The sequence below is a fragment of the Sabethes cyaneus genome, chromosome 3 (assembly GCF_943734655.1).
Source record: "Sabethes cyaneus chromosome 3, idSabCyanKW18_F2, whole genome shotgun sequence".
In the NCBI taxonomy this organism is placed as follows: domain Eukaryota; kingdom Metazoa; phylum Arthropoda; class Insecta; order Diptera; family Culicidae; genus Sabethes; species Sabethes cyaneus.
The window spans coordinates 230,762,448-230,774,262 of NC_071355.1; positions in this window are offsets into that span (position 1 = coordinate 230,762,448).

Consider the following 11,815-nt stretch of genomic DNA (forward strand, 5'->3'; position numbering starts at 1 on the left):
AAATTGTTCAAATCACAGGGATTTTTTGTCCAGGAAGGCATTAAACGAGGCCGAGTATTCGTCTATGGTAATTACGTAGAGGAATAACTTGTTTTAAGTTCAGGAATTCGAATCCATCAGCTACAGCAACACTAGAAGCGGTACAGAATTGTAAGCAAAAACTTCATGCTTCTGATAACAGCAGAAATACAGACTTGTTTGAGACTACTTCCATGGTTTAGATCGACCAGCGAACTAGGAAACTGTTGAGCAACTGCAAATACGCCAAAAGTACTTTAATGACTGTTCTTCAAGCTACGTTCACATCGATACACGTTGAAGACTGATCCAAATAGTTGAAGGCAATGGATTCAGCCAACCGCTTTCAGGTTTCATGATTACAATAAAGTTGCAGTTATTAGATGCAAAAAACGTATCGTCTACTTTAGTCTTCAAGCCACGCACATTCTGATAGTACGCTCTAATAATTGATGAAACATAATTGATAGGAGTTCATCAAGCTCAACATGGCCGCTTGTGGGACACGGTAAAATCTATGTGTTTTCAAAGTTTTTTTTTATCACAATTAGGCCATTGCAAATCAATTTCAAAGTTTTTGTCACCCCCCCCCCCTGGGAAATTGGCTACATATAAGAATAATTTGTAGGATATGAGTTAAATTTTTTTTATAAAATCAATTGTCTGTGGGCTCTACAGCTTGATAAACTCGAAACATGAGTGCACGAGTTGAGTTAACGCTTCTGTCACGAAATAGAAATGGAAGTTCAAACAGAGGAATTTTCGAAACTCGGCCAAAAAAATTTTCTGTCGTTTTTGTATTTTTGTTTGTAGATTTTTGCTTGAAAATAACAACGTATTTACGTATTTAAAAGTAAGAATAGATTTGGTTTTCACGTTTAAACTTTAAATAAAAATGCCTAAAATCCATATTTTTTTTGCTCGATTAAAAAATTCTCTTTGTTTTTTTTTCGCCCCCCCCCCTTCAGTGGCCCAACATCGGAGGGACAAAAACTTTTTTAAATATTTGTAATGGCCTTATATATTATTCAATTTGTAAACCTTTTGATGTTTGAACATTATACATGTTCTTTTACGATGAAAACATTATATGGTCTTATTGGGGCTATTGGTAAGATGTACGAAATGATCCATGGTACTTTTCCCTAATTTTGCAGACGAGGAACCCTAATGTTGTGGATTACATTTTGTGCGCCTGGAAAGTTTAGTCTGGCACTCATTGTACATAAGTTCTGAACAACTCGTGTTCCAGCAAGACAACACTATTAGTCAGATCAGTTCGGCTACATGAACTTGATTCGATATCCGGAAAATTGAACTATTATGCTAGCCAGTCCGCACAAGCCGGAGCGATTCTACTGGAGAACATCTGGGGAATAACTGTACGATGTAGGTATCTATGCCAACAAGTAGCAATACAGTAGGATTTCGAATTAGGCAACAAATGCGTGTCGCCTATGTTGCCAAAATCGAAACCGTGCCAAAATCGAGACCCTTTTTCGATATGAAAAAATTTAATGTAAATGCTTTAGAAGTTGACAAAATATCATTAATCAACGATTACAACTATTCTATGTTTAAAAAGTCCGACAAGACCTATCCGTCCGGTGCAAATAAGTTATTGGCACCCTGCGGTAAGACGTAGTCCTACGGCAATAAAATATTATTGTTCGAAACCACATACACTTTTTTTCATGAACATACTCAGGGTATCATTTTTTCGTCAATTAAAGCATGTATGCGGAAACTGATTGATATTTAAGCATATTTTTAGAAGAAAAACATCTTGTGTTGCCAAAAACGGATACTTTTGTTGCCAAAATCGAGGCATGCCAAAATCGAGCCATGTCAAATTCGAAATCCAACTGTACAATAGCTTTGATGAACTGATAGTGGAAATTTCGGAAGTATGGGAGGAATATGAAATACCTGGGTCACGAATTAAGTCTGAAATGTGTGTGCGACTGGCTATTGAAAATAGTCCCAGTTTATATATTTAAAGACTTCTCACTTGCGAGTTATTTTCAACTTTTTTTGAAGAGCTAGATTGCTCTTTTTGATTGAACCATTGGTATCAGTTTTTTATCCATAACTTCAACGCGATTCAAGATTTCGCTGATGGCTTATAAGTCATAATCGATAATATCAATTGTTTAAATTTCGAAACAAAGCTCACTCATACTGGGGAAACCGAGAACAACCGGCGGCGCCGAATAAACTGAAACCAAACAGAATATCAGTTTATGATCGATTGCCTGCGGTACCATGTACAATTCTTTCTCTCTATCAGCACGATGAGCGGGATTGCTCGCGCTTTCTGGTCCTCAGAAATCGACCAGAGAATTTCGTCGAGCGGCCCCAGTTAGTGATCGCAGATCCCCAGTTCGGTAGATTCACCAAAAGTTCGACCGACTGAAAGGCATCAGAATCGATCCCGTCCTTCGTGCCAGACAAGAAGAACAAAAAAAAAAAACAAAAGAGAAAAAAGTTAATTATATCTACGTGTGTAATAATTGATTGACAATTTCCTGTGCGCCCGATGATGGATCTCTAATTTATTGATTCTCTGCCTTCGTCTGGTGGTTCACCGTGCGAGCAGCTTCGGTAGTGATCGGGATCCATATTACACGTTCACGCCCGGTCCCAGTCTACATCCATCATCGACGAATCGAAAGGGGGCTTTTCATCCCGGGGCAACCGGTTCTCGGAACACGGCATCATAGCAGCCGCATAGCAGCTGCTCCAGCCCCACCACGATCCCTGTCATTATTTCCAATTATAGACCAAGCGCTACAGATCTCTAGGAAGCAGCCCTCCCGTTTCAGTGAATGATCGATTCCAGCGGTGATTCATTTGAATGATCTCGAATGACGGACTACGCGCAGTGAACCGCTAGAGCGACCTATCGCCGACATGCAAATAAAACTGTATCAACGGTCCAGTGACGTACCGTAACGAAGTCCCACATGTAAACTGGTCTGGCAGCAGGTGCCCCTTTCTCCGGATCTTATTAAATTAAAAGAAAAATTAACCGGGAATTGAAAAACTACTGTTCATTAAAAGAAAAATTAGAAACATTATTAATAAGCAGAATCCATAAAATAGCCTTTGCAGCTTTGAATTATCTTTGTTATTTTAATTATTGTGGAAATTAAAACGTCTTCAGGCAACAGTTTTATGGGTAATCAAAACCAGGAGACACCTGAACTTCCAGTCTCACCGTCCACCGGTTCTCACGCAACCAACCGACCAATCGACCAGCCAACCAACCAACGTTCTGAAGCGTAGTGAAATGTCGTAAATCATAACTCCTAGGGCATGAGTAGGAAACTGCAATTTTATTGCGCCAATCGGGGTCCAAGCAGCGGGTGCCCCCTTTTGCTGAAGTCCAAGAGTCACGTTCGTCACGGGACAAGTTGTTCTCTCTACGCACATATGTCATATCGAACCATTATTGATCACTTACTTAAAAGACATCGAACGAGGCAAAAACTGGCCTCCAGAAGCATAGAGTGTACGGTACAGCTAACGAAGTGGAGAGCGACCGACGATGACAAAACCAGATCGGTCGCGAAGATCCAATCCGTACCGAAGCATCATACGGTTCTGCTGGTCGAGTATCGACAAAGGGCAGATCCGCAACAGTTTGTCTCTTGACGGCGGAAATTACACGGCTAAATTCCTTAGGGTATTTAAGTGTGCAACTACGACCGGCCGGCCGCAGATCAAAGTGGGCCGATCACCGAAGATCACACTGTCTTCCGCCAGTCAGTGCCTTTCGCGAAGAGGCCGCAGAACAGAGTGTTGAAGTATGTGCGAAAATGTCGATCGATCGCAGGAAGTCAGGTTTTCGCTGGGTGAGATAAAACAACCTCCGAAAGAAGTAACAGCAGCCGCAGCACTATGATCACGAGAGAGAAACGCGACAGACTTGTTTGCTGGCATTTATTGATATTAGAGAAAAAAAAAACATTGAACATAAAACCTAAATGAAGGGGGTTACTCAACAAAACATTGTCGATTATATCGTTGAACTAACATCCATTGTTGGTAACATTCCATTGGCGTGTTAAATAGTTCAACTTTGCAAGCCAACTAACAGCACATAATTTCCACCCGACCGGATTTATCGAAACTTACCAGCAAAGGATCGGTTTACATGCAATTCGGTGATCATTTTCGATTGAATAGGGCAAGAGCGTGCCCAGCTGCATACGGCGGCAACTTCGCCGGCCGGACCGGCCCAGGCCGTAAGCTGATACCGGGTCACCGACGCCGCCGTCGCGGCCGCCGCCAATATAAACTAGACCATTTCATCGATAGAAATCTACTTTTCACGGTGCATTTTATTCTTCAATGCGCTCCAAATGAATGGACCCGTCCGTCCGGCAGCCCGGCGAACCCGTTTTCAGATGAAATTGATCCGCGGGCGGGTCACAATTTGTAGCGACCGACCGCGTCGCGCAGGTCGCGGTTTTCAGTGCCGTTTATTTTCGTATCGAAATGATAAATTACCTCTCGTGTTTGACAATAGCGATACTTGAACATACGAGCAAAAAAGTAGAAAAAAAAACTGCTGGAGAGCTAGTGGTTAGATGTCTTACTTTTTTGGCGCAATGGCCTCTAGGGTGAGAGAAGTGTGAAAGGCCAATGCTTTATGACGCGGCAGGAGCTTTACTTGAAAGGTACATTTTCGCACTGGTAACAAAACAGAGTAGTTTGGAATCGTGAAAATAATAGGTTTGTTCAGAGCGATACTTCCAAACTGGATTTTGCAAATGAGTGACAATACGGTTAGAAAAATCTGTCGAATCGATAGTAAATTTGGCCGTCTGTGCTAAATTGCGCTAGCAGATTTTAACACAAAGCAACATTTTGCTCTATTGTAATGAACAAATGAAATAACATACTGTCGAAATTATTGTCCAGTGCTAGCGATTATATATTCCCATTTTTCTGATTCCACAGATTTTTCAGATGTTTCTGATTTTTCAGAGGTAAAATAGAGTAAATAGGGCTATTCAACCAGGCCCATCCTCCAGCATTGGTTTAACTGCCCAGATATTCAGATTCGTAGTAACGCTTCGTATAGTCTCGCGCTACCCGCTGTCAGCAGTTGAATATCGTCCTTCCAGCAGCCTGGTCGTTTTTCAGCTTATTGATAGCATATTAGCATCCCCCTTAGTTGATGACTCCATACTATGACCATCGACCGACAATTCGCATTCGGTTCCTGTTTTTCTTTGCACGGCATTTTCGATTTTTAACGGCTTGAAATCGCTTTATTCATCTGGGTGCAACTGCCCTTTTGTCAGTAAGTCAGTCAGTTCTAATTACTGCTTTTGACGCTGTTGACTATTTTGTAAAAATCAAAATTGTGAATGCAAGCACCACACCGGCAGCGGAGCTCAAACATTCTGCTCCGATCATAACTAACACGCACCCGGTTTAGGCACATTTTTCCGACACGCGTCAGAGCCTCAGTGCCAATTTCATCCGTTTGGCACGGTGCTACATGTGTTCGGAACGCACCGTGCTGCATCCAGCGAAAGAACGACAGCCGAATACGCGAACTCCTCCTTCATTCTAGTTTTCTTTTCGTTTCGTATTATCTAGCTAAAAGAAAGTAACCAAGAATGAAAACATATTAGTTAGGTGGTACGGTGCCAACGAGGTGCGAGCTGAAACCAAAGTCCTGTGTTCGGGTGTTTACTTTCTCTGGTGGCGAACCAATACGCTGCGGGCGACTGTGCGTTAGTTTTCAAAAAAAAAGTTTACCTACTTACTTAGGTGGCTTGCCGTTCTAAGATATAGTTTGATGAACAAAGTTTCTGCGCTTAACAAGTAGTCGTTGTGACTCCGACCTTTTGTCCACTACTACTTCTTAAGCGCAGCTACCAATAACCCCCTCCCCCTCACCTTTCCGCTCTTTCCCATCCATTTCTAAAAAATTTGCATTACTTTCCCCGTTACTCATTAATTGTAGAATTACCGGTTCAAAAAATATTAATACATATGCTTGACCGCATTTCAAGGTCAAGACTAAAAGCACGAGGTTTGGTCTAAATAGTGAGTAGTTAGTTGTGAGTAGTGACCCAAGTAGCACACTTTAGATGTATTTAGTTGAAGCAACCGGATTACGACTGAAATTAGTCATATTTCGGGTTCCACAACAACTCTGCAACAACCGTGCTAGTAGGGGAGTAGTGAGTAGTGAGGCATATGAAACCGAGATCGAATCGAGGCTGAAAGGAAAAGACCGATTAGACCCGACGACGAATCTAGAACCAAGTAGAATCGGACTAATAACACATTTCCTGACTGGTCATGATTTGTTCAGTTGATATCACGAAAAGCAATGCAAGCGCATTCTTTCTCAATTCCGCATTCGACCCTTGCAATAAATGGAAAAATTGTCGCGAATATCATGTACTTTCGGATTATTTACAGTAGGATTTCGAATTTGGCAACAAACGCGTGTCACCTATGTTGCCAAAATCGAGACCCTTTTTCGATATGAAGAAGTTTAATGTAAATGCTTCAGAAATTGACTAAATATCATTAATCAATGATTGCAACCATTTTCTATTTAAAAAGTTCGACAAGAGCTATCCGTCCGGTGCAAATAAGTTATTGGCACCCTGCGGTAAGATGTAGTCTTACAGCAATAAAAATATTATTGTTCGAAACCACATAACTTTTTTTTCATGAACATACTGGGGGCATAATTTCTTCGTCATTTAAAGCATGTATGCGAAAATTGATTGATATTTAAGCCTATTTTTGGAAGTGAAATATATTGTGTTGTCAAAAACGAATACTTTTGTTGCCAAAATCGAGGCATGCTAAAATCGAACCATGCCAAATTCGAAGTCCAACTGCATTTCCGAAAAAGTACAGCAACTGTTATTCGCATTTACCTAGACATTTCATTGCTTAGCTAGCAACAGAACCAATTCGGCTACCGTAAGACAAATATCTAAAAAAAATCGTGAATCATTGTATCACAGATCCAATTCGATGATTTAAAATCCCTCATATTATAATTAATCACTAATTATGTTATGAAAATAACGCGCTTAGCCTCTGACCAACTGACGCTGCGAGATATACTCAATAAAGTCTGACTAAAAACCAATAGTATGTAATATTCTGACGGGTTCTGAGGAGAATCTAGATGTGGAAGGACGGCCAAGAACTTTTAAGGGACCGGAAATAGGGACCGAGAGTAGAAACATGATGGTGCGTTAAGCCCAATCCTAGCTTCTTCATTCGGGATATGGATAGAAGGTACAATGCCAACTATCAAACCACTTGGAAGGCTATAAGTCTTATTTACAGTACCAATAAACATCCGAATCGTCACTCAAAGCGGAATTTAGTAGCCAATAAGCGTGTTTGTATGAGCAAGTTTTGACGAAATTCAACGGATTCATTCAATGGACGCCGAAACGTACGTAAAAATGAATTTCAAGCAACTTTCCGGTGAAAAATTTTGCATTCCAACTGGGCGTGGCGATGTGGCCGACAAGCATAAGTTCGTGTTTGCTGATAAATTGGCAAAGAAGGCCAAGATCTGGCAAGGAATATGTAGCTGTGGACTGAATACTTAGCCTTTTTCCGCTTCCTCTACAATGACATTAAAAAAAGCAAAGCCAATGATAATCACGTCAATATCAAGTGTATACATGGAAGAATGGTTGAAGAACCGGCGTTATATTCTGGTCTGATTTAGCTGGTTGTTACGACTCTGCAGTGTGACACATATATATTCGAACAAAAATCATTTCATGCTTGCAACGGCATATATAATTAATGCAATCAAACTATTACCATGTGTGTGTCATCATGACTTAGTTGACGTACAGTAATCCCCCCAATAAGGACGTTAATAGGGACCGCGTTAATGGAAACCGTGTTAATGGAGTCTACGTAGCATATGGGAATTGACTTAATTGGTTCCAACATGGAATAACTCGTGATCTTGACCATATAGAACGTTAATGTCTTCGACAAAGGTGTTCAGCAGATCGAGGGCTTTTCGTTGGATTGTAGTATTTCGGAATTGCCTCACTACGTGGCGCTAGCGTACATGTAATATTTTAGTACAGGCTGTATCTTGCGCTGCTGACTATCTAGAAAGTTCGGGAAGGTTGCTCAAATGATTGCCACCTTCATGGTGGCAGGAAAAATAACGCAGAACTGACTCACTACGTGGCGCTAGTGTCTATGTGGTATGCTTAGATAGGCTGTATCTTGCGCTGCTGACTATCTAGAATGTTGTGGCCTTTGGGAAGGCTGCTCACATGACTACCACCTTCAAGATAGCATGGAAAATGGCGCAGGACTGATTCACTACGTGGTGCTAGTGTATATGTGATATGCTTAGACAGACTGTATCTTGCGCTGGTGACCCTCTAGAAAGTTGCGGTCTTCGAGAAGATTACTCATATGACTGTCACCTTCAAGATGGTATGGAAATGAATGCAGAATTGACTCAACGGACGGTGCTAGTGTATTTGTGATTTTTTTGTGTTTGTCATAACTCATGATTTTGGTAATGTACAAGAAGTTGCTTTCTACGGAAAGGTTGTTTAAGTGACAGTAGTTATTCAACTGGTTGGAAAATTTGCTAATATTTTGCTCGTTATTTAACGCAATGTTGGTCGCTTACAAAAATTCTCTGCAAAATGCAACGGAGGCAGTTGATGAAATTCATAAGAATTTTTCACTTCTCGCATTTAATATGCAGCGGACATGAAAAATATACTGCAACACGAGAAAGCTGAATTACTAAAAGTAACATTACGTATGCCGTTGACTTCACATTATTAATGCTGTGTGACATAAATGCTTATTAAGTCATTGCAAGTTTCGATTTAAAAAAATAGTGATAAAAATGAAAATATAATTGTTCATGAATCATAAGAATGTTTAGAAAGTAGCTGGAAATGTGTTAACGTGACTGAGACTAATTGAATAAGTGAGTTGGTGGGATTTCTCTGGCCACTTGGGAAGTAGCATAAATAGTTGGTAGATTAGCGCGATAGATTTTTTTTGCAGGCAGTAAATGTTGCTAGAGAATAAAATTGAGTGTCGAGCGTTCAGCATCGCAAGATACAATCTGTATAAGAATACTACCTATACGCGGCGCGAGTAAGTTCTGCGCTATTTTCCATACCACCTTGAAGGTGTCAGTCATTTGAGTAGCCTTCCCGAAGATCGCAACTTTCTAAATAGTCAGCAGCGCAAGATACAGCCTGTCTAAGCATAGCACATATACACTAGCGCCACGTAGTGAGTCAGTTCTGCGCTATTTTCCATACCATCTTGAAGGTGACAGTCATTTGAGCAACCTTCCCGAAGACCGCAACTTTCTAGGTAGTCAGCAGCGCAAGATATAGCCTGTATAAGAGTGTTACATATACGCTAGCGCCACTTAGTGAGGCAATTCCGCAATACTATAATCCAATGAAAACCCGTTGATGTACTGAAAAACTCTGTCGAAGACACCAACCTTCTATACGGCCAGGATCATGAGTTATTCCATGTTGGAACCAATTGAGACAATTCCCATATGCTACATAGATTCCAATAAGGACGTTCGCGTTAATGGAATCACTCGAGACCGTCCTTATTGGAAACGTTCTTATTCGAAACCGCGTTATTCGGGGGACTGCTGTAGTTTCATTTTCGTATTGTGTCTCGTTCGATGTACATGTACCAATTTTCGAGTTACGGTCGTTGATAATAAATAAATTCCGAAACGGTGCTATTTTGCAGCACTAGTTTTCGTCACCTCAAACATCTTGGCATAAAAAGAGGATTTGCATACTACATATACAGTAAAAAGATTTGCCGAGCCGGGATCTGTTGAAAACCGTAAAAACAGAAAAAAACGAAGCGTTAGAACTGCAAAGATCAAAAAGGTCGTTCGAGAGCGAATTCGTCGCAGTGGCGACTGGTCGGTACAGAAAATGGCAGTTGAGCTGAATAACAACAGGGAATCTTTTCGTTAAATTTTGAAAATAGATCTGGATGTGAAAGCATTCAAAAAACGTAAAATCCATGGTTTAACGGAAGCAACAAAACAAAAACGGCAGGAAAGATGCAAACTGCTGCTTCGTCGGCACGACGATTCCACTGTGATCTTTTCTGATGAGAAGTTGTTTGTTCTTCAAACCCCGCGTAATGCTCAAAATGATCGGTTGTGGTCGTTTTCGATTCTGAACGTTCCAAAGCACACACGGAATGTGCCACGATACCAAAATTCATCAGCGGTCATAGTGTGAGGAGACCATTCAAAGACAGGGAAACTTCCTATTGTATCTATTGACAAAGGTGTGAAATTTGATGTCCTACGTTCGGGTAATCTATGGTGAAGAATATTACTGCTTTCAACAGGATGGGACGAACAATCTGACGGATTTCATATCGAAAAAGGAATGACTTCCAAGTTTTCCTGATTTGAACCTCTGGTTTTTTGTATATGGGGGTACATGCAGCCGTATTTCAAGGATTATAAGTATCATAATTTGGATAATTTAAGTTAGTTATTAACAAGATATGGGGTGACATTCTGATGGAAGTAGTGCGCGCTGCATGTAACGACTTCAACAAGCGTTTGAGGCGTGTTTATTCAAGCAAAATACGATTCAATAGAGCAATGATTATTTGTTGCGTTCTGTGTCTTTGGGTTAACAACTTCTAAAATTAAAATTCGAAATAAAGCCTTTATTTACAAAAATATATGACTTTGTTTTTGTTCGAATATGTATGTGTCACACTGTAAAGTAATGCCAGAACGGTATTCAGCTACTAATATATGCCTAATCTACAAGTATGATAAATAAATAATAAAAATAATAATAGTAATAACGTCGATTTCGTGCCAAAAAAGATGAGTTTTGACCTCGACAAAGCGGTGGCACAGCCAACAGTGCGAAAAAAAAGCGTTCAAAGTGGAAAAAAAACATGCTAACTCAGTCACATCTTCAACTGTGCAGAGTATGATGAGTTCTACCAAGAAAAAAGTTCGAGATTTTATCAGAATCAGAGAAATGCAAAGACTGTGAAACTTAAAGCTTAATAAAAATACTGCATTCCAGTCATTTGTGTATTTTTTTTTTTTGCGCTCCAGTCTCGAATTCTAGGTTGTTGCTAACGTTCAGATTTACTTTTAACCAGGCTTTACTATTTTATCGCATGTCATTACTTTACATGCGCAATAACTGATCATTCGAAACTGATGGTGCAAATCACGCGATTGTTGTTTTCAAAGATTTTTGCAACCAACGAGGCACAAGAGCAGGTGACGCTGAACTCCCTTACAAAAAAATATTCACTATATGAACGCTAGGTTATAATATGCCAAATTTTAGGCAGGTTTCGTAGAAAATCGCACAAAGTGCGTTCTATGAACCCAAATTCATGTTTGGCAACAAGAAAGTAAATAGATGTTGGTTTGATTAGTATGATAATTAAGATAAATGTTTAAACAAAAATAAAAGTGGCGAATAAATCATTAGTAAATAGTATTTTACATTTACCATCATGTTCTAATATTGCCTACCGTCATTTGAAAAAAAATATAGGTTCTTCCGTTTACAAAAACTGCTTTAATGTCTGCTTGAGATTGTCAATCAAACGGTTAAATCCCATTTGCTAATTGAACATCTCAATCGAAAGAGAACAGATTTGTACTAACAGCTTGAACAACGTCCGCAAAAATATGACTTGTTAACAAATCTGTCTCAATCGGTCAGCCACCGGTAACCGATTCCATATCCCTTGTCAC